The sequence below is a fragment of the Eptesicus fuscus genome, chromosome 15, assembly GCF_027574615.1.
Source record: "Eptesicus fuscus isolate TK198812 chromosome 15, DD_ASM_mEF_20220401, whole genome shotgun sequence".
Lineage (NCBI taxonomy): Eukaryota > Metazoa > Chordata > Mammalia > Chiroptera > Vespertilionidae > Eptesicus > Eptesicus fuscus.
This window is the reverse complement of record NC_072487.1, coordinates 57,279,458-57,302,656: the sequence shown is the minus strand read 5'-3', so window position 1 is coordinate 57,302,656 and position 23,199 is coordinate 57,279,458. Positions and strand designations below refer to the sequence as shown.

The 23,199-nt window shown below is 40.7% G+C and overlaps 1 protein-coding gene across 5 annotated transcripts in view; it reads right to left on the bottom strand.

Moving 5' to 3' along the window:
• SLC44A1 (solute carrier family 44 member 1) overlaps positions 1–23,199 on the bottom strand; it is a 152,535-nt gene that overhangs the window by 116,270 nt on the left and 13,066 nt on the right. The window lies entirely within an intron of this gene.

The window sequence follows — 23,199 nt, the reverse complement described above, 5'->3', positions numbered from 1 at the left end:
GAGAGCTACTGGGTTTCCTGACTTTTCTTGCTATACCGTAACCATTGTTTTTTTAAAACAATATAGGATTCTCATTCCAATCTTGCTTCCTTTCCATGATGGAACAGGTAAAAACTGATTTATGAAGACTATACTGACTTATGGAGAAGAACCTAAAAATTACACTGGTCGTAACACAGCTAATGGGTGAGGAATTCAATAAATTTATGTTTTAAATCAAAGTCAGACATTGTCTTTGTCGATGAAGATGTTTTCATCCACAGCAATCTTGCACAGAAACAAATATATGTTCAGTTTTGTAGTAGTGCCTAAGAACTCTTAAGTGACCAAATACCCATTAAAGTTAAAAAATTTTTTTCTAAAATTGATTGTGGTGAGGGATACACAATTTTGTGAATATACTAAAAACCATTGAATAGTGTGCATTTTAGATGCGTGAACAGTATGCTATGTCAATTATATCTCAACAAAGTTGATATATAAAAGAAATCACCCAAAACACTTAAAAGGGCTCTACACTGTCCACTTCACATGTGGAGTTCTGCTGATTTCATGACAGACTCAATATGAACCCTTTTGACATAGCTATACTATGTATTCAACAAACTAAAAGCAGAATAGTTTTAACTAAGGCAAAGAGTTGAGTAATAAAGAAATGTGATGGAAGACTGCATTTTTTTTTTTCTGAGAAATCAGAAGTTACAAGAATTACTAGGGAAAGTGCTGATTTCCCCAGAATAGTTCAGTCCCTCTATAGGCAGTACAGGGATACAAGAAACAAGGTTGCAGATAACTGAAATAAAAGATAAAATAGATCAAAGTAGAGATAGAACAGTCATCTTAAACAGACCAGAGGACACACACATCGAGGCGAAACTAGATTGTGGTATAAACACAGCTACAGAAAGAATGTACTTGCCAGAAAAAAGGGACTGGACAGGGCAGTACATGCACAGCTGCTATTTAGTTAGCACCTTTAGGTGCCAGGATGTGTGCTTGGCCAGTTACATCAAAAAATAACAATCTGAGAGATACACACTGATACTGCCCTTTGCAACTATCTTGGGAAGGGCTGCCAGGGCAACAGACTCCAGACTGCTGAAGGGACGAGTTGGGACGCTGCTGCTCCGTGAGTCATCCAGCGCACCCCCCTTCACCTGATTCCGTGTCATTAGGCAGCCTCCCGACTTCCCTCTGGCTTCCCACAAGTTGATGACTCGAGAGCTACACAAAAGCAAATCAACAGAGCAAAAGAGTTCTTTCATGTGCGAAGAGTCTGGGTGAATACATACCGACTGAGCTGTTGACAATTGTCATCTCACGAGGTGAGATCAGAAAGGACTTTCTACTTACACATTTCCATATTTGGATTGGATTAAAAAAATCTAACCATACTACTTTTCTATTCGAAATAAATATGATAACTCTTAAATAATAATAATTTGGCTTTCCCTTAGTACTAGCTGATCTGACAAAAAATTTCTGGTCGGTATGTCAGTTTAATAAATCAGCCTCCTGACTTGACACATGTCTTACGATGTTAGCTCACGTGAGTCTCCTATTAACAGAAGGATGTACTGGCAAAATTAAGTTTCTGAGTCTTCAAAGCTCTGGGGCTTGGTGACTTGTGAGATAGTTTTAAGATATATGATACTTGGTAAAGCCTCCTCACAGCCTTCAGCTAGGCTTCCCTGGTTAAGCCTGAACCACACCAAGTATTCTGCATTTAAATCTATAAGCAGAAAATAGTAAAGAGGCAAAATTTAGAACCTTTCCAGAGAACTTCTCCCAGCATTTCAGCATAATTTACAAACAGGCAGCTCCGAGCTTTGGAAGCAAAGGGATAGTTCTATACCACCACCAATCAACACGCTCTCCCTGCCCATGAATAGATCAGTCACTGAGGAAGCCCTAGGAACAGGAGAGTCCTGGGTTCAGCCTGGCCCTAAAATCTCAGTCCCAAGTCCAATTACATCTCATCCACAGCCCAAAGTTTAAAGTTAGAGGTCAGAGTACCCTGTAGTAGGGGCCACTGAATGATGCCAAAATTTATGCATCAGTTAACCAGCTGGCCCTCAACCACCCCAAAGTATGAATAATTAGTTATCTCCAAATGATTGCTAGGTCTGAGACTATTATATTATCATAAAGCCCCCAAATTCTACTTCTTGGTAAACTCAACTAAAAGTCAAGACATCAAGTATTTAAGTTTGAGATAGAAAAGAATAATACAGGGGATCCAAGCATCAAATTGACAGTTGGCTTAGAAGACTGTAACAGTCCATTCCAACCCTGAGTGAGATACAATGGTTCCACAATCATCGAAGATTTTCAGGAGAAGCTCAATTAATGAAGCCAGCTAAAGTTCTAAAATGGTTAGAGGGAACACACACACACAAAGACAAGAAACACCCAAATAAATGAGAAGGAACAGTGAATCATCAAATTAATAGCCCTGTAAATGACAGATACTAAATTTTCTTTTTAAAAAAATCAACCAAGAAAAATTATTGCTCACGGACCAACCTTGAGTAAATGCTCTAAAAACATGAGCATCTGTAAATCTCCATGCCCAATGAGTCATAAAAAACATCCCACTCATAAGAATCCATTTTTGTCCATCTCCCAGGCCAAGTCTCAAGCTCATGCAGACCTTGTTTATATTTCGACTGGTCTGAATTCAATTCTGTCCTCCCACCAGGCAGTCCTCTATGTATCTGTTAAAACTATGTCTCTCACATCGCACCGTTAATTTTCATTAACACCTTAAAAGTAACTAACTTCCTATCCCACGCCATACCAATTGGTTCTTTCTGGACTGCCCAAAGTAATGATGCTCAAAATCACAGGCTTCACCAGTCAATGAAAGAAAAATACCACATGATCTCACTCATTTATGGATAGTAAAGAACATTATAAAGTGATGAACAAAAAGATAGATACAGAGACAGTAAAGCATCAAACAGACTTTCAAATTACAGGGGGAAAGTTAGGGAGAGGTGGGGGAGATATGAAATCAAACGAAGGACTTGTATGCATGCATATAAGCATAAACAATGGACGCAAAACTCTGGGGGGTGAGGGCATGTATGGGGGTGGGGTGGGGGGGGGTAATGGTAAGATATGTACACATATAATACCTCAATAAAAAAATATTTAAAAAAAATCACAGGCTTCAAACTATACAACTTCTAACAAGATTGCTCCCATATTCAGCAAGTCTCCACTTCTCTGCAATCCAGTAAGATATCTCTTCATTGTACAAAGTAAACTTTGTAATAAACCAATCTTCTGTTAGAACTACAGATATGATCACACAAACATACAATCCATTCTAAGATAGCACATGTGAGACTGGCTTACCAAATGACCAGCTAGCAGTCTGTCGTGGAGTAAAAGTGCATGCCCCAAATGGAATCCCTGCATCTAACCAACATGACACAGGGCCCCGAGGCTCCAAACCTTGCAGCTTCTCTTCCTGACAAGCCCATGAAACATCTCATCCCTGGCCACGATGAGACACATCTTTGGCCTCCTGGTCTATTAAAAAATACCACTTGGGTCACCTTATCACTGTCTAGACACAAGCATTCATAGTTTTGTACAGCACCCCTCCCCCCATGACTGATCTTTCTGGTGACCATACTTAGGAAAACTATAATAGATAGTAATTTAACAGTATCTTAAGGAAAATAAAAAATAGAGATGAGAATATAAATATGCAGAGAAAGAGGAAGGCGGCAAAACACACACACCACTGCCAAGAGTACTTACTCTATGGGCTTCAGAAGAAGAAAGCAAGGAACAAAACACCCTCTGTTCTGGTCTAACTGGTCTTTTGCTAGGCATTTGCCTACCAACACCTCTTCCCTTAGTCCTCAGCCATTGAATGATTTGGCCCCAAGGAGGCTGCTCCCAGGGTAGGCCCCAGCCACCTTACAAGACTCTTTCTACCCCAGAGACCCTTTATGAGTCCAGCATCCTTATGCTTGTACAGGTCCAGCTCAAGGTACCCTCCATGATGAAACACAGTGGATTTTTATTCTCAATTATCTCTGTTTTATGCTTCCCAGGGAAGTCAGCTTCAAGCAGGAATGTGGTCTGCCTGGGCTCTCTAGGCGGTTTTCGGCATGCTCTGCCACGTCTGTGCAAGTAGTGGGCTGCAGCCAGCTGGCACCAGCTCATGAGAGCCAGCGAAGCACAGCTCTTCCCAACTCCTGCTCACGACTTCACCTTGGAAGCCTGAAGTAGTTATATCATGGAAATCTGCAAATGTGACAAATCTGGGCATTTTCTTTCTTCCCTTGCAGAGCTGATTGCTAAATATTTACCAATACACTACTTCGTGAGCCTGTTTGTCATCCAACTTGTGAGTTTTCTTTTAAACAGACAGCCAAATGAATTTGACTTCGGACTTTTTTTCACTGGTTTTAGAAACTCTTCAATTACTTGATTTTTTTTCTTATCCTACTTGCTTATGGTTTCCTGAAATTTATTTTCATGTATAGTGAGTTATCCAAAAAATTTTAATTAAATAGCTAACCAATTGTCTGCAGATTCAAAATTGCCCCTTTTATCTATATATACATAAGCCTAAGCAACTGTTACTCCCTAACAACTGAACCGACTTTTCGACCAGTTGCTATGACATGCACTGAGCACCAGGGGGCAGATGCTCTGCCCCCTAGTGGTCAGTGCGCTCCCACAGCCAACCTCCCATGGCCAGCCAACCTCCCCCAGTTGGCAAACCTCCTGTGGTCCCTCCCCACTTCTCTCCCCCTGTCTGGCAGACCCCATCTGTCAGCTGGCAGCAGGCTCCCAGGCCTCAGCCAGCAGCCAGCATGCCCTGGCCCCAATCGGGACTGGGCGAGATGGCCCCGATAGGCCCTGATCACTGGCCAGGCCTAGGGACCCCAACTGTGCATGATTTTCTTGCACTGGGCCTCTAGTATATAACAAATTCTTACTTATACTATGGTCTCTATTTAGACTATTCTCTCCCACTGACTTATTTTACTCTTGTGTCACAACAAAACAATAGCAGTGAGCTATTTTGGAGTACTTTCCATATTCCAGCAATATCCTTAGCTTTTTATTTACATAATCTCATGCTTTACAGGCAAGCAGACTCAGGCTCAAAGAGATTAAATAACTGGATCATGGTCACATTCCTGGTAAGTGACAAGCCAGGACCCCAAGAACTCTACCTCCAACACCTACAGTGATAACCCCTGTATGAAACTTACACACTATTAACTGCTATAGCGTTGAGTTTTACTATCTGATACTAACCTCTCTTTTATGTTTATGGCTCAGAACCATTTTGTAAAGCCTCTCTAAAATATATATGTTTTATTACTCAGATCATGTTAAATTCACAAATAAAGTAAAAAACAGGCCAAAACCGGTTTGGCTCAGTGGATAGAGCGTCGGCCTGCGGACTGAAGGGTCCTGGGTTCGATTCCGGTCAAGGGCATGTACCTTGGTTGCGGGCATATCCCGGTAGGGGGTGTGCAGGAGGCAGCTGATCGATGATTCTCTCTCATCGATGTTTCTAACTCTCTATCCCTCACTCTTCCTTTCTGTAAAAAATCAATAAAATATATATATATAAATAAAAAAAGAAAGAAAAACAGGATATCTCAGTATTCCAATTTTTACATCTAGCAACAAGATATGTCCCTTTGGTTCATTCAAGTTTTATTTTATAAATCTCAAGAAAAGTTTTATAGTCTTTTTCATTTCAATTGCACATATTTCTTGTTAGCATTTTCTAGGTATTTTGTATTTGCTGTGACTATGGTGAATGGAATTTTTTCTCCATTATATGTTTCTAACTGGTTATTGTTGATATTTCAGAAAGCTATTAATTTTTTATACTTACCATATACAGCCCTTATTGATGATTTTTAGTTGCTTTTCTTGACCTTTGTATTTTATTTCCTTTTTGATCATTATACTTATTTTTATTTTGTGGTTTATTGCACTAGTCAGAACTTCTAGAACAATGTTAATGGTGTTAGAAGACTTGTTTATGTGTTCCCGAAATAAACAGAAAATCCTCTAGTTATCCGTCATTGTCAAGTACGATACTGGCTGTTGGTTTAAGACAGTAAATCTTATTAAATAAAGATATAGTTTTTAGTTTCTACTTTTTTAAAAGCGTTTTTTTTAAAAAAATACTATTTTTATTGATTTCAGAGAGGAAGGGAGAGGGAAAGAGAGATAGAAACATCAATGATGAGAAAGAATCATTGATCAGCTGCCTCCTGCACGCCCCCTACTGGAGATTGAGCCCCCAACCTGGGCATCTGCCCTGACTGGGAATCAAATCAGTGACCTCCTGGTTCACAGGTTGACGCTCAACCACTGAGCCACACCTGCTGTGCTTAAATAGCTTATTAAAGGAACAGATGTTGATTTTTTTCCAAATGTTTTTTGAAAATACTATTGATATAATTTTATGGTTTTTCTACTGAATACCCTATTTTAAACAGAAAAATTCTAGACTATCCAAGGAGGCAGATCTGAGTTCGGTCCTGATGTGTGTGTCAGCTCTAAGGAGTCCTAAATCAGCAGTATAGTCCATTCTGCCACATGTGTTTCTTTGAAACACATTACCTCATACACATTACCTCACTGGCAAACAGATGAATGATGCTGGTATAATGGAGAAGTCACATCGGCTCACCTGTGATTTTTCCTAATGTATTTTTCTCCATAGCAGCACGTATCTTAATCTGCTAAACTGTATATTTTACTTATTTATGTACCTGTCTTGTCCACTAGAAAAGCGTGGTGCTCAATAACCTACAATACCTACAATAATTCCTGGCACGTAGAAATGCTCAATAACTACTTACTAAATGAATGAATCAGGTTCACCGCAGGATGTGATGAAGGAAGTAACAAATTATGGCTCTTGAGGTTACGGCCTTCATCGGTACAAATTCAAGGAATACTTGGAAGAAGGTGAAGCCGTGCAGAGAAGTTTATTTTAATGCAGTCATATGTCTAGGTTTGAGAGAACTTATTCAAGAGATTTACTGAGCAGCTTCCGCAGATCAAGGACACTTGGAATTAAACGGCTCTGAGTGGCCCGATTTGTCAGACCCCCTGGCGACTCTCGAGATTGTTCTTGCATGATGTGACAAGACATCTGAGCACAGGGCACTGAAACTGCAGGGGGGGAAGGAATTCTGCTGATACGACCAGGGAAATACAAGTGTCCGACGCAAACTGGACAGGTGAATCGGGCAACTGGAAACTTACATTCATTTTCCACAGCTGACCAGCCCCCACACTCATTGGATTGCTGAATTTAAAAATGAGAGAATCTTATCAATCAATTCCAAAAGAAATTCACCCATTTTTGAAAGAAAGAGGCACACTATCAGTGTCTGAGTTTGCCTTTGAAGTGCGCCCTTCAGGGACAAGCCTGAATTACGAAGCATTTGTCCTGCTGGTATGGTTCACACTTGCACAAAAACACAAGAGGTAAAAACAAAATTTGACCAACAAAAAGTCAATATGCATGGCATTCTGAAGATGAATTTACAAAGCTTAAAGCAGTCTTAAAACTGACATGAACTCAACTCTGGGGCATGCTTACTATCTCTGATGCTGTAAAAACATTCTTTTTCATGAAAGGGCTGAAATCAACACTGAAGCCATACCATCTATGATGTAAACCTAAAGTCATGATGAACTAAAATATCCTGACTATATCCCCATAGTTGTAGGGTATGGTTATTTCATAAATGCCACTTTCCTATCATTACATCAAGAATGCTTATGACTGCCCAGCTGGTGTGGCTCAGTGGTTGAGCATCAACCTATGAACCAGGAGGTCACAGTTCGATTCCTGGTCAGGGCACATGTCCAGGTTGTGGGCTCGATCCTGGGGGGAGGGTGGGGGGAGAGGTTGAGGGGGGCATGCAAGAGGCAGCTGATCGATGATTCTCATCATTGATGTTTCCCTCTCCCCCTCTCCCTTCCTCTTTGAAATCTATTTTAAAAAAACAACACGAGAATGCTTATGACTAACTCCAGGCCTGTGACTTTGCATGCTGGGGGGTAATAAGTTCATTATTTTCAAACTGATTTTTTAAATTAATTTTGAAATTTTAATATTATAGAGCTATTTATGTCAGTATTGTTAAGAATTCAATAAGCTTCACATTGGCCCACAGATGTATGGATTTCAAATTATATAACTTATGACTTTAAAAGCACAGGCCTTGCATATAAGTAACAACATATATATGTCTATATTACCCATTAGATTTTAGAGCTTTCAGGACAGATACAGCTAAATTATTAGCTTTCACCACCTGGGCCCATGATAGTGCCATGGGGTAGCAGTGCTCAGTGTCTGTCAAAAAAAGCAAGTCACGTCCGGAGAAACAAAGACTTCTATTTATTTCTATCAGTGATTCACACACACAAATGTGTGAATCAGAGATACAAATATATATTTTTTTGCATAGTACAAAGAACACAGCTTTTGATGCTGGGCAAACCTGTTTACAAATACTGGCTCTACTACAAAGAAGCTATCTGACCCTGGGGCAATTCACTAAACCAATGTGTCCCTAATTCCTCTTCTGTAACATTGTGAGACTAACGATAATATGTGTAAAATACATAGTAGTACATTTAGCAAACTGAACACTTGATAAATAGTTAAGTGTTACTTTTATTAAATTCTGTGCCCAGCCAGAATGGCTCAGTGGTTGAGTCTCAATCCATGAACCAGGAGGTCACGGTTCAATTCCCAGTCAGGGCACATGCCCGGGTTGTGGGCTCCATCCCCAATAGGGGGTGTGCAGGAGGCAGCCAATCAATGATTCCCTCTCATCATTGATGTTTCTACTTCTCCCTCTCTGAAATCAACAAAAATATATATTTTTTAAAATTCTGGCCATGAGGACTTGTTTCATGCCCAGAATGACAGGGCCTCATCTCTATACTTTCAGAAAGTCAATATTTATATCTATAATAATAAAAGCGTAATATGCTAATTAGACCGGACAGCTGAATGACCTTCTGGATGTCCTTCCGGATGACCTTTTGGACGAAGCCAGGGCTGCAAGGGCCAAGGCAAGCCGCCGCGGCTGTGAGGGCTGAGCCCCTTGCACGAATTTTGCGCATCGGGCCTCTAGTAAGTACATAACATGAAACACTGAGATAATACCCAGGCTAGTGTAAAATTAAATGCTAAGTGTTCAGAGAAGGGACTGATCGGTGTGAACTAAAGGGAAAGGCTTCATGAAAGAAAGGAATATGAACTGGCTCATCAGGACAGGATTTGGACAGAAAAGAGAAAATTCCAAAGAAAGGAGAACATTATAAGAAAAAGCAGTAGGGCAGAGTAAAGATGCTTATTCAAAAAGTGTATCTCTAGTAGAATTCTTGTTAAGTAGACAAAGGCCAAATGAATAAACTGAGGGTAGAGTTGAGGGGGAATTTTGAATTTAATGCTGGTATAAAAGATATACTATTAAATAGAATAAAAGTGACAAAGGAAAAGCTTTGTATCGCTTATGGGGAAACATCCAGTTAAGTAAGAATTAGTGGTTTATCTAATGAATACATGAATAAGAATTTGCTAAAATGAGCATAAGCAAAATTCTACTGATATATCCTATCTTTTATTAGCTTTATTCACTGTTTTATCTGTAACATCTATGTCAGTATTCCTACCTTACCCTGTCCTTTAGCACTGTGGAACATATCTGTGTGCATAAAGAAGTAATAACTTAGAGAACTATCTAAGTTATTCACTCCCATGTGACTGTGGGTGTGGATAAAATACAGAAGACAACAGGGCTAACGGTCCCTTACAACAACTCAAAAGTGCTGTTTGATCTCTAAAGGCCATCAGGGCCAGGAAACATAGCTTATTATTAATATTACCAACGACCCCCTCCCCCCAAAGTAGGCACATTCTATTGAGGAAAAAAAATAGGAACTGTAATTTTAGAGCAAAACCAAACTGATGAATGAATTATGGTACTGATATGTACAATAGTATAAACTATTACTGTTCTGTGACTGCAGGTAAAGAATGAGGCAATATATGCAGAGCACTTTTTAGCAATGGACTCACATCTTCTAGAGTCCCACTGCTTGAGTGGAACTCACTCAGTTGCAATTTTACACAAATCATCCATCATGATATGGTATAAGAATCCAGCATCCTGAGTTTACATATGGATTTTTCAAATCAATGGGCACCTACTCAATCAGAACTTGAAAAACAAACAAAACAAAAAAAAGCAAAAAAAGGAGAAACCTAGCTGACAAGTATTAATGAAACCAGATGGAGTCCACTCATCTCCATAGTCCACATTAACCATGTTGACAATAAGGAATAACACCCCTACCTCTAATTTATCAACACTATATATGTCCCAGAAACAAATTTTGGTTAATTCTAATTAAAATTATCAGTCAATAGCAATAGTTTATGCCAAATGGAGAAAGCCCCTTTTAGAATTACATCATCATTGTAAAATACAGGCAAGAAAATGAAAAACTAAACATGTTGAGTGAAATTATTTTAACATAATAGTTAATGTGGCATAAAATATTTATTTTCTTTTTATTATCTTTTTTCCTGTATGTGCCACAAGGAAGATCAGAGGCTTTGAATAGGCCCACATCCCTGAGCGGATGGGGATGTTTATGTACATGCACTGGCCAATGCTGCACAAATTGCACTTTTCCCAATTGGCCAGCAGTCCATTCATTAACCTTACGGGGAAATTTGGGATGCCTAAAAAATACAGGAAGGAAAAGTAACACTGGACCTTTGTTCCAATTCTAGCTCATTTGCTTACCAGCTAAATAATCTTAGATCCTTAACCTTCATGAACTGGTTTTCTCATCTGTAAAAAGGATAGTTACACCTAACACGAAAGGCTGTTCTTAAGGGTGCACCTAGATTTTCTTCTTTGAGGGACACAGAGGTAGTTCTCTGACTGGAAGTGGGTGTATGACAATGCCTCTGCACATCACTGCACTGAAGATTATGTCAATGTTAACTTTCCTATCAAAGAACAAGGATCCGGTAGAGATACGGAGGAAGCTAAGTACCTCCCAGCCCCTCTCTCCTTGATGCCAGCACTGCTTTTGGTCGTGATCACATATTATAAATGGGAAAAGTGATATGGGAAATACGAAGACAAAAAATGAGCATCCACAGTGCAAACTCATATAAGGTGTGCAATTTACATATATACCCTTTCTAAGATTAATTCTCTAGAAAAAGTCTGGCCTCCTAGATTCTTGGGAAGATTAAACCCTCTTATTCAGCTCAACATTTAACACTGGCTATATGCTGTTAATGATAGAGGAAAAAAGGAAAAGTCCCTCAACTTCAAATAGCCAATATATAAAAAGAACAAAACAATTCTTAGTCTAGAAACAAAACTACTGAGGCCAGAGTGCATACCCTCCACAATCCCCAGGCTAGCCCTGAAGGTCACAATCTACCTTTTCAGCCAGACCTCACATGTTAGATAAAAACATACTCCAGACATCCCAAACTACTCTGCCAAACGCATTATGCAGTTTACAACTTCTATGTTTTTGCTGATGCCATTCCTGCAGGCTAGAGTCCCTTTACTATGTCCCACTGAAGTTATTATTCATCATTCAAGACCAAATCCTATTCCTTTTCCTTCACAAGGTCTTTCACCCTGCCCAGTTGAAACTAAAGAAAGATTAAAAAAAAAAATGATACCAGGGAATATAGATGAAGAAGAAAGAAATGAAAAAATCTGTACCAGAGGAGCTAAAAGATAAATATGAGACCGAGGATTTGTCAGAACTTTCTAGAAAACCATCAGGTCATGCTACACAAAAAATTAACAAGCCTAAGAAGGTCTAATAGGAGGAATCCAAGAGGTGAAAAAAAAAGCTTGTCAAGATTATAAAATAACAAAAACAAACAAAAAACAGTAGCTGAAATCTAAGAAAAGTACCCAGGAATTATGAAACCACAGGACTTAAAGCCACAGCGGGTCTTTTTATCTATTATTCCAACAGGACTAAGAAGCATGTGGAAAGTGAACTACTGGTTACACAGATGGCATCAAAGAATAGGATTTCGTTTTTTACAGGTAGATTAAGCTCTTAACTCTACCACAGGGCGCCTTATTAAGTCTGGAAGGATGTCTTTGCTGAGAAACTGGCCTGTCTCAACAGAAGGGCTTTGAACTAAAAAAGGGAGAGGCGGAAGAAATGATGTGAACTGATTCTATAATGCATCATTCATTCAACAAACATTGGCTGACCATCTCCGAGGTGCCAAGGCCTGGTCCAACAGTGGGGATCCAGCAATCGGTAAGAGACAAACCTCATGGAGCTTATGAAGGGAGAAAGTCAATAAAAATACATACATGATTTCGGGTGATGATCAGCTTAAAGAAAAACACAGCCAGGTAAAGAAATAGCACATGGCAAGGCTGGAGCAGAGGGCTGTTCAGAACTGAGGAAGCAAGTCTGACAGATCTGAGGGTAGAGCCAGGCAGAGAGAAGAATCCAGGCATGTCTGAAAACAGTGACCGCAGCCAGAACGTAATGAATGACATCAATGCCAGGAGGGGAGGCGAAGAGGTAAACACAGACAGACTAAGGTGGAGAGGAAGTCTAGATGTTATATTTAAACGTGATGAACGTTTCTGGAGGGCTCTAAGCTCAGAGGAGATGGGATCTGAATTAGTCTTTTGGTCACCTGGGCTGCTGTGTGGAGAAAAGACTGCAGACACCTAAACGTGAGACAATAGTGAGCTAGGATGGTGGAAGTAAACTTGGCACATGTCATATGTGGCATGTAAAGAGGCGGTCCTAAGAGAAAACTTTTGGAAAAATGGGAAGCATCACGTAAATGACCTTCAATGTCGCCATAACATGTGCACAGGATGGGTCATGCACGAAACTTCACTGTTAGCACTTCTCTAATCCTCTCCGCCTCTGTGGGTGGTGAGCTCCGTGAGAGCAGGAGCTGTCTTATTTGTTGCTCTCTCTCCAAAGCCCAGCATAATGCTGGGAACACAAGCAAGTACTCTTAAAAGACTTCCTATATAATAAAAGTCTAATATGCAAATTGTCCCCTCGACTGGGAGTTCGACTGCTCGCTATGACGTGCACTGACCACCAGAACATGGCGGGCATTGGCGACGCAATGCTGGCAGCAGGCAGCAGGGGAGGCACTGCTGGCCCAATGGGCCCTGACGAGAGCGGGACTGTGGCGGGATGATGGAGCAGGTGAGTGGGCATCGCCAGGCCAATGCAGGTGCAAGCAGGGGCCCAACTGTCCCACCAATCACCCTGCAGACAGTGGCAGCAGCGGGGGGTGGGGCCGCCGCCTGGCTCCCAGGCACTGAGGGAGCCAGGTGGGGGCCCAATCACCCTGCTGATCGCCCTGCAGATGGCAACCAGCAGTAGCGGCAGGAGGGGCTGCCGCCCGGCTCCTAGGCACTGAGGGAGAAAGGGCAAATAGCAATATTAAAATATTTCTTCTAAGTATTTCCCTTTCAATGTGCACGAATCCGTGCACCGGACCACTAGTTTTTCAATAAATCTGACACTTTAAACACAAGTAAGAAAGCATACCCTTACAAGTATCACCAAAATTTATTTTAATTGGTCTGTAAACACCAAAGCCCTAATAGGTGAGGGAATTCAGAAGGAACCCTACACTGTTTCAAATTAATAAGTATTTACAGAGTGACTCCTCCATGTTAGACCAGTGCAGTATTCTGAAAACACTGCCTCTCCTGTCTCCTAAGGAAGAGTTCACACCTGGTTGGTCCAGACAAGTTACATGCCTGAGCACCAAGAGGACTCGTGCAACCTGCTGATCTGCGTCAGTAACCTTTGAGCAATAGCAGAGAATGAGAGAGGAATGCAACATAGACATTAGCACCCCAATTTTTAGAAAGGAGAAAAAAGTGAATGCCATAAGCTTTGCAATTGAGCATACCTTCAACTCTGAGTAAAATTCTAGAACAGATGATCAAAGGAAGATTTATGGGCACTTAGAAGAGGAAGAAAAAGGGAACACTAAGAGCCAGCACATGTAGCCATACCTGGCTAATGTCATGTTCTTATTTGATAGACAGGAGAATGGAGACTGGAAAGTACACAATAGACCTGAATTTTATTAAAATTTGTTGATTCCCACCTCTAAAACTATCTCTGGGGATGAGATGGGGGGAAAAGGACTAAAATAAGGGTCAAGTATATTTGGAAGGGCTCAAATGGTCTTGAGAAAAGAGAGGTCCTGAAAGTAAATAAAAAATATTTTTAATAATAAGTAAAAGATAACAATATCAAGGACAAAGATAATGACACTGGAGGTTCCCAAAGGAAAAAGGCCAGACAGACCACACTACAGTGAAACCCACACTCAACAAGCCCTTGCCCCAATGAATATGAAGACATAATTGGCTTGCTGACCAAATTATTGGATAATAAACACTTGAGAAAGGAATAGCAACTATACTGGTTAATAAAGTCCGAATTCCAAAAGCTCATGACAGCCTAGAAAACTAGGCCCCCCAAAAATCAAGAGTTTAAAATTTCCTAGGGAAATTCAACTTTTATTCTTCTGTTCTAAAAATTCAACATTGAAGGAACATCAGGACAAGGAAGGGGGGGGGAAATGACAAGGCTTTGGTGGACTGCAAGCTAATGTAAGTGAAGTTGTTGAAAAGGCAAATTCCACCTTAGGCAACATTAAGAATCCAGAAGAAAGGACTGACCATATCTAGTTAATGAGTTCCTGTGCGCCCCACTTTAATAAAACTGTTAACACTAGAACTCACACAGCTGAGAGACTTGGATAGTACTCCCAGTAAATGCTACCCAAATACATGCATTTTACTCTGCTCTCTTCTAAAACACCACTAAAATGACAGTAAAGGACTGAAAATATTTGGAACTTTCTCTGTGGGAGAAAGCTGACCCAGCCAAGTCCAAAACGTTAATTTCTGAGTCAACAGTGGGAAAAGCCAGGAAGCAAACCAATTTATGCCACAAAACTCCTCTCAACCTCAGGAACTAGTGATATAAGATATCCCTGGAACTGGAAGTAACAATGGGGCTAAAAATGGGAGGATTAGTGAAAAGCTGCTTAAGAGCAATTAAACCCTCTGTGAGCTGGGCAACTAACTGGCTGGCCCTCTTCTACCCAAAAGAGATAGGAGTACCTCAGGAAAACAAAAGTGGAAATTCGTATGTTAAATACTGAGAGCAACTCCCATTCCAACCTTCTTTCCCTGCCTGGGTCCCAGAATGCTTACAGCCAGACTAATGCCCTCCAAGAGAAAAGACCAAGAAGAGATACTGACACGAGGCATCTCCCAAGGAAACAGGCCAGCCAGATTACTCTACAATGAACTGAGTCAACAACCCCATTCCCAAATGAATACAATGCTTTCAAACAACCTTTTAGAGCCCTGTATCTAAATAACAGATATCTGTATCTAAATAACAGATATCTAAATAAGCAGATAGCCAAGGACCACCAGACATTTAAGGAAACTTTATCAAGAATGCAGACAGAATAAAGTTGGAAGAAACAGATGATGCAGATACACAGAGAAGTGAACTTAAAACAAATGCACATATATATGCACAGAGGGAGAGAACAGATGATGCCAAAAAAATTGAAGATAATGAAATTAAATATCCTAGAAAATTAAGAATTCATAGCAGAAATAGAATGCAATAGCAATACTGAAAGATAAATTGAAGAAGTCTATCAGAATAAGGAGAAGACAAGAAGTTCAGAAATAAAAGAAAAGACAGAAAAATTAAGAAACAGGGAAACAGCCCTAACCTGTTTGGCTCAGTGGATAGAGCAGTCGGCCTGCGGACTCAAGGGTCCCAGGTTCGAGTCTGGTCAAGGGCATGTACCTTGGTTGCGGGCACATACCCAGTAGGGAGTGTGCAGGAGGCAGCTGATTGATGTTTCTCTCTCATCGATGTTTCTAACTATCCCCCTCCCTTCCTCTCTGTAAAAAATCAATAAAATATATTTTAAAGAAAGAAAGAAAGAAAGAAAGAAAGAAAGAAAGAAAAAAGAAAGAAAGAAAGAAAATAAACAGGGAAACAGATGAGAAGGAATCAAAGAAAGAATTTGGGAAAATTTTTCCCAACTACAAAATACAAATTTCCAGATTGAAAGACCCTGGGTCCAGCATAATGGATGAAAACAGATTCACAAAAGGCGCATCACTAACAAATATCAAAGCATGGGTTACAAGGAAGATCCTAAAAGGTTCCTGGGATAATAAAAGAAGTTTAATACCAAAAAAAAAAAAAAAATCAAGAACCAGAATGGCATCAGACTTCAGTGGCCACTCTAGAAGCAAGAAGACAAAGGAACAACACATTTTAAATTCTGAAGGAAAAGAATTTCCAACCAGAATTCTACATCCAGACAAACATTAAATGTATATGAGGTAAGAACAAAAGCATTCAAGGTATCAAAACAATTATTTCATGTATCTTTTCTCAAGAAGCTATTAAAAGAGGTCTTTTTAAGGTAACAAACCAAGAAAGAAAACACCAGAACAGAAATCAAAAGCTTAAATAAATGGAGTATTATACCATATTCACAGACAGGAAGACTCAATATTATTTGACAATCCTTCCCTAATTGATCTATAGTTTCAACACAAGCTAAATAAAAATCCCAGCAGAACTTTTGTAGCTATTGACAAGCCGATTCTATAATGTGTAAGGAAAGGCAAAAGAACTAGAACAGCCAAAATAGTTCTTCAAAAAGAAAAAAGAGAACTCACATAACCTGGTTTCAATATATACTACTACAAAGCTACCATTATCAAATGCCATATGGTATTAGTGGTAAGACAAACAGATCAATGAAACAGAATAGAAAGCTCATAAATGGACCCAAGTATCTATATATGGGTGACATTTTTAAAAGTTTCAAACACAATTCAATGGAAAAAGTAAAGCCTTTCAACAAATTGTGCTGGAATAGTTAGGCACCCATATGCAAACAAACCAACCAACCCAAACCCAAAAATAAACCTATACCTCAAATCTTATACAAAAACAAATTCAAAATGGACCACAGAACAAGTATAGAATGTAAAAATGTGAACTATTGAATGTAAAAATGTAAACTATTGAATGTAAAAATAAAATATTGTGTTACCTAAGCTGCTTGGTAGGGGAAGTGATCTGAGGGTCTACCTACTGATACAGTGTTCAATCAGTCCTGATGTTTTCAGCCTCTCTTCTCACCCTCTCCCCCATCCCTGGGCCTTGGATTCCTGGTGAGCTGGATCTGTATTTATGCGATGCCAAGGAGTTAGGGGGAGGAGCAGAGATAAGTGCCTGTGTTCAATGCATCATATTGACCCGATCCATTGGTCTCATTCCAAAAATACAGATGTTCTGCACTCCTTCCAGACCTTCTAGTTTGAAGGCAGAATAGAAGGTTTCTTCCTCTAACAATACTTCACCTTTTCTTCCTTAATTTTCCTTATACAGATTTGTAAAATAAGGAAGCCACACAGCCATTAACATTTTTTTAAAAAAATGAATGCTTATAAAGTACATAAGATCCAGGTAATCAGGAATCCAACACAAGAAAGATAGTATGTCAACAATAATTAAAAAAAGACAGTATGATGTGAAGGGAGATCTCAAATAGACAGCTTTGCAGCAGGACTGAAAAGGGGCCAGCCCAGATTGGAGCTGTGGCAGAGATCTCATCAAAAAATTGAAATTGATGTTACACACACACACACACACACACACACACACACACACACACACACACACTGAAATTGAAAGAGTATTTAAGGTATCTGAGCTCTCAGAAAGAAATTCACAGAACCAGGAAGGAACTTAGAGGTCAGTGAGTCATTAAGTACATAGAAAAAATAGGTAAACAGCCAAACAAGTCAACTACTATCTCTAGAGCAACAAAAAATTATGTGGGAATGATGCAATATTCCATGACTCAGCTGTGAAGAACATTTCCCAAGTCATAAAGACTGAACATTGAACCAAACAAGATTACAATATATCCACAGCAGAAGAATAAGGGAGACTGAAAGTATATGGACATGGGAGAGGGACAAAGAATAGTACTGGAAGGGAGCTTGATCTTCATCTTCCATAGTGAAGGCCAAAAGCAAGACCGAAAACTGGAAGAATCAGGGGGCAGCGTGTTTCAGTATAGAGGGAAAAGCAAAAGATTTTGTTCAAAGATTTGAAAGTGATGGCCACAGGACAGAAAAAAAAAAAAGAGGATTTTTTTAAAAAAGATACTAACAATCCTGATAGAAATGTTTGGCTCTTTAAAATGTATGCAGGTAGCTTTGATAAAAATAAAAATTAAATTTAAAAAATCAAAGCATAAGAAGAAAAGAGGGGGCTCCAGGTGGTTCAGAATAGTACAGGATCTGGAAACATGACATTTAGAAATGGTTGTATGAACTGAGTTAGGTTCAAAATATACACGCACACACACACAAAACATGGCACACATTAAAGGCTAATTTCAGTTGTCCTACCTTCAGTTGTTCAGTTATTCTTATCTGGTTAATGGTTAGAGAATAAGAACCAACAATGAAGTTACATGGACACAGAGCTCAGCTGTGCAAAAAAAAAAAAAAAAAGGAATTTCTAAAACTGTCTGAAAATAGAATGAACTGCCTCAGAAAGCAGTGACTATGTAAATGTTCTTCGTAGCTGAGTCATGTAATATTTAGATGGGGGGTATGTAAGCAGAGCCCAGACAAAATCCACTTGGTGAACATGATACCTTAGTGGTGGATCGGACGGCAGACTTCTTAAGTCTTTCCAGTTTGGGATTCTGTGAAGGGATTCCATGTAATAAATCTCCTTTGAATTAGTACCATGCGAAGGTAGGACTGGAAGCACATGTTGATAAGGAAGCTCAGGCACGTTAGGACCTTTCACCCTACCTCCATAGACCCTTTCAGCTTTCGACTTTTCATTTCAAAAGTCTTATATGTATTTACATTTGTTTATAAATCATCTAAAATATTTTGGAGAGCAAATGAGGTACACATACTTTAAAAGAGTAGAACACAGCTGGCGTGGTTACGGTTCGATCCCCAGTAGGGACATGCAGGAGGCAGCCCATCAATGATTCTCTCTCATCATTGGTGTTTCTATCTCTCTCTCCCCTTTCCCTTCCTCTCTGAAATCAATAACAGTATATATATTTTTTAAAAAAGAGTAGAAGAGTGGAAGAAAGCTGGGAGAAAAACAGGAAGATGGTCCGAGTAGTACTAAGAGATGAAGTGAATAATCGCTCGGGACCCTGTAGTTCAGTGGCCAGAGGACATTAAACAACAGGGCACAGCGCCCACTCAGGTATGAGACTCTGGGGTCATGACAAGAGCACTTGGGTTTCCTGACAGGGTGAAAGGACACAGGTCTGTGACTCAGTCAACAGATGTAGATGACCAGCAAGAAAGCCACCAGAGCCCGGCCGGTGTGGTTCAGTGGTTGAGCGTCAACCCATGAACCAACAGGTCACTGGTTCGGTTCCCAGTTAGGGCACATGCCCAGGTTGTGTGCTCGGTCCTCGATTCTCAGTAGGGAGCATGCAAGAGGCAATCGAATGATCTCTCTCTCTCTCCTTCTAAGCATGTCCTCAGGTGAGGATTAAAAAAAGAAGAAAGATTCAGGTGTGCTCTGACACTCTGTGGAAGGCCCTCCACCCCTCTGTCCCGTCTCCCTTAATAGACTGTAGACTTCTGGAGGGAAAGCCTCCTTCTTGATGGAATCCGGTACTTAGCAGCCTGAGCAGCACACTAGTCAATAAATGTCCAACTGAACCGAAACACGCGATGGGCCAAGACTTTTCTCTTTATTCTATCAACATCCTTGATTCTTTTACATTTTCTTTCCAGTGCCTTCCCACCACCCTTGGAGCTTCCTCACTCCTGCACTCCAGACACAAGCAGGGGTCATTTCTGTAGAAGGGTTCTCCACGCTTCAGGTCTTCCTTTGAAAATGTAGGATCTGCATCTCTACCCACTGTGCTCCCAGGAAGGCACGGAGGTGGCCCCGAAGAGCTTTCTCTGTGCTCTTCCACAGGGCGGGCCAGCAAAATACAAAGGGAGCAGGAGGTTTGGCAGAAGGGAAGCCTCATTCTTATAAATCTGTGCATCTACCAATGCTGATTACCCAGCATACTTAGGTGCTGACAGGGCTCAGAGGTTGCTAGCTTATGATATGCTTTTTTTTTTTTTCCTTCTCCCTGGCTGGCTAGTATTAACATCTTCACCAAGATCTACACTAATAAAAGAGTAAGATGCAAATTGACCGTACCTTCACGACGCCCACCAGCCAATCAGGAGTATGCAAATTAACCCAACAAAGATGGCAGGTTAATTTGCATATGCAGGCGCGATGACGCAGGCGTTCTGCACCGCCCCAGCCTCTCTGGACCTCTGGGCAGCATGGGAAGGCCGAAAGGCAGCTCCAGGCCAGAGCAAAAAGGCCAGGGGAAGGAAGGCCCATTCTTGCACGAATCTTCGTGCATCGGGCCTCTAGTGTCATTATCATGTAGGAGCACACGCTAGCAGGGTCAGGTTTAAAACCAGCAGAATTAACTTCAAACCATTTCAAACAGTGGTTAATTTTAATTTTCAGGTTCACTCCCGATTACGTTTTCTTATAAAATAGTAATTTTGACAAGTATCATTAGCATCATAAACTGAAATTTTAGTTTCTGAGTACCCCATACCCCCCACACACACACAATATTTATTCAATAAACATTTATTGAGGATCTAGTATTTGCTTAGCCCATATAACATTATCTCTGTCTTCAATTCTTTCTTCAGCAAAAGATAGGCAGCATTCGATCAGCTGGTCCCAGCTCTGAATGGCCATTTGGAGAGCTAGGCCATTCAAGTGCCTCTAGTGTCCCTGCCGCAGACCCGGGGGAAAGAAGGAAACTCCCCAGCACACGGGGCTGGTTCCCTCTTGCTGTTGGCACAGCTGGCCTCACAGTAGTTCAGATTCTGAAGTTTCAAACTTAAAGGATCTTTGTGTAAACCTCTAACTCTTCCCTAACTTCCTGGAGACCTCGAACTACTCACCTGAGAAACAGTTCACATGAAAGGCTTTTAAATTATAATATACTTGAGTGACTAGAAATGTATGTACATTATTTTGCCACTATTTTAAAGAGCATGTTGAAGTTCTGTTTCAAGTCTGCAGATCAAAGAACATTCTAGTTGCCACTTAAAAGAATGTAATTGAGTGAAGGCCTTGGTGGTGGGGGGGGGGGGGGGGAGGAGGACGCAAGCTAGAAGAGGTCAATGGGGGAATAAAGATGGACATATGTCATACTTTCAACAGTAAAGATTAAAAAAAAGAAGAAGAATGTAATTGAGCCCTGGCCTGTGTTGCTCAGTGGTAAGAGCATTGGCTGCCCACAAAAGTGGCTCACGTTCAATTCCTGGTTAAGGGCACATACCTGCGATGGAGGGGTGTGGGAGGCAACCAATCAATGTGTCTGTCTCACATGGGTGTTTCTCTCTCTCTCCCTCCCTTCCTTCCTTACACTCTCTAAAAAGCAATGGGAAAAATATCCTCAGGTGAGGATTAACAACAACAACAAAAAGAATGTACTTGAGAAGGAGTATTTCAAGCACTGTTTCTTAAAATGTGTTCTGCAGAAGAATAGTTCAAGATATAATGAAAAAAATTAAGGACAAATTAAATTCAATGAAGGCCAGATAAGCAAAGTTAGTTAAATTGGTTTCCTGGAGGTACGGATAAGGAGCAAAGAGCCCTTAATATGCTAATATGCATATGGGGAGAGGAAGGGGAGGTATTGGGGAAGTGGTATGGAATGAGCAGGAACTTCTCAAATTTTTCTTGACCTCAGAGCCTTCCTTGGAGGACCATCTTGGAGGAGCATCCCGATGCTTTGGGAGTACCTCCTTGGGGAAACACTGATTAAAGTACCTTACATGAGAACATCTGTATCCTTAAATGGGATGGCACACAGCACACCACCCACTGAGGGTAGAGCCTGGTGAGTAGCAGGTCCTGGGAAAGTGTTCCTTCCCCACAGGAGGCTCCCTGCTCCGTTTGCTGGTCACATGTGTTTCCACTTGGTCTTGGCTTACTTTCCCAGATTAAGTATAAACTTTTAAAAACTATCATCAAAACTAGAACTGCATTCAATTTTAAAATGAAGTGTCTTATTAAAGTACTAGAGGCCCGGTTGGGGGGGGGAGGGGCGCGTCTCTCAGACCAACCTGTGCCCTCTCGCAGTCTGGGAGCCCTCGGGGGATGTCCAACTGATGGCTTAGGACGGCTCAGATATCTTTTTTTTTTTTTTTAATATTTTATTGATTTTTTTACAGAGAGGAAGGGAGAGGTATAGAGAGTTAGAAACATCGATGAGAGAGAAACATCGACCAGCTGCCTCCTGCACACTCCCTACTGGGGACGTGCCCACAACCAAGGTACATGCCCTTGACCGGAATTGAACCTGGGACCCTTGAGTCTGCAGGCCGACGCTCTATCCACTGAGCCAAACCGGTTAGGGCTCAGATATCTTTAGCACTGCTGTGGAGGCGGGAGAGGCTCCTGCCACTGCACTGTGCTCGCCAGTCATGAGCCCAGCTTCTGGCTGAGTGGCGCTCCCCCTGTAGGAGCGCACTGCCCACCAGGGGGCAGTTCCTGCATTGAGCATCTGCCCCCTGGTGGTCAGTGTGTGTCATAGCGACCGGTTGTTCTGCCTTTCGGTCAATTTGCATATTAGCCTTTTATTAAATAGAATTATTTCCAAATCTTCATAACTAAAATCTCTACTGTTTTTCTTGTTGAAAATGTATGGCTAGTTTCAAAAAACATTTAATATACTAGACTTAAAACTTGATGTCTTTAATATATTTTTATTGATTTCATAGAGGAAGGGAGAGGGAGTCAGAGATAGAAACATCAATGAAGAGAGAGATTCATTTATTTCTATTTATTTTATTTTTGTTAATCCTCACCTATGGATATTTTCCCATTGATTTTTAGGGAGAGTGGAAGGGAGAGGGAAAGATAGAAACATCGATGTGAGAGAAACATAGATTGGTTGCTTCCTGCACGGGCCCTAAGCAGGGTCCGCCAGGCAGGGGAGGAGCCTGCAACCAAGAT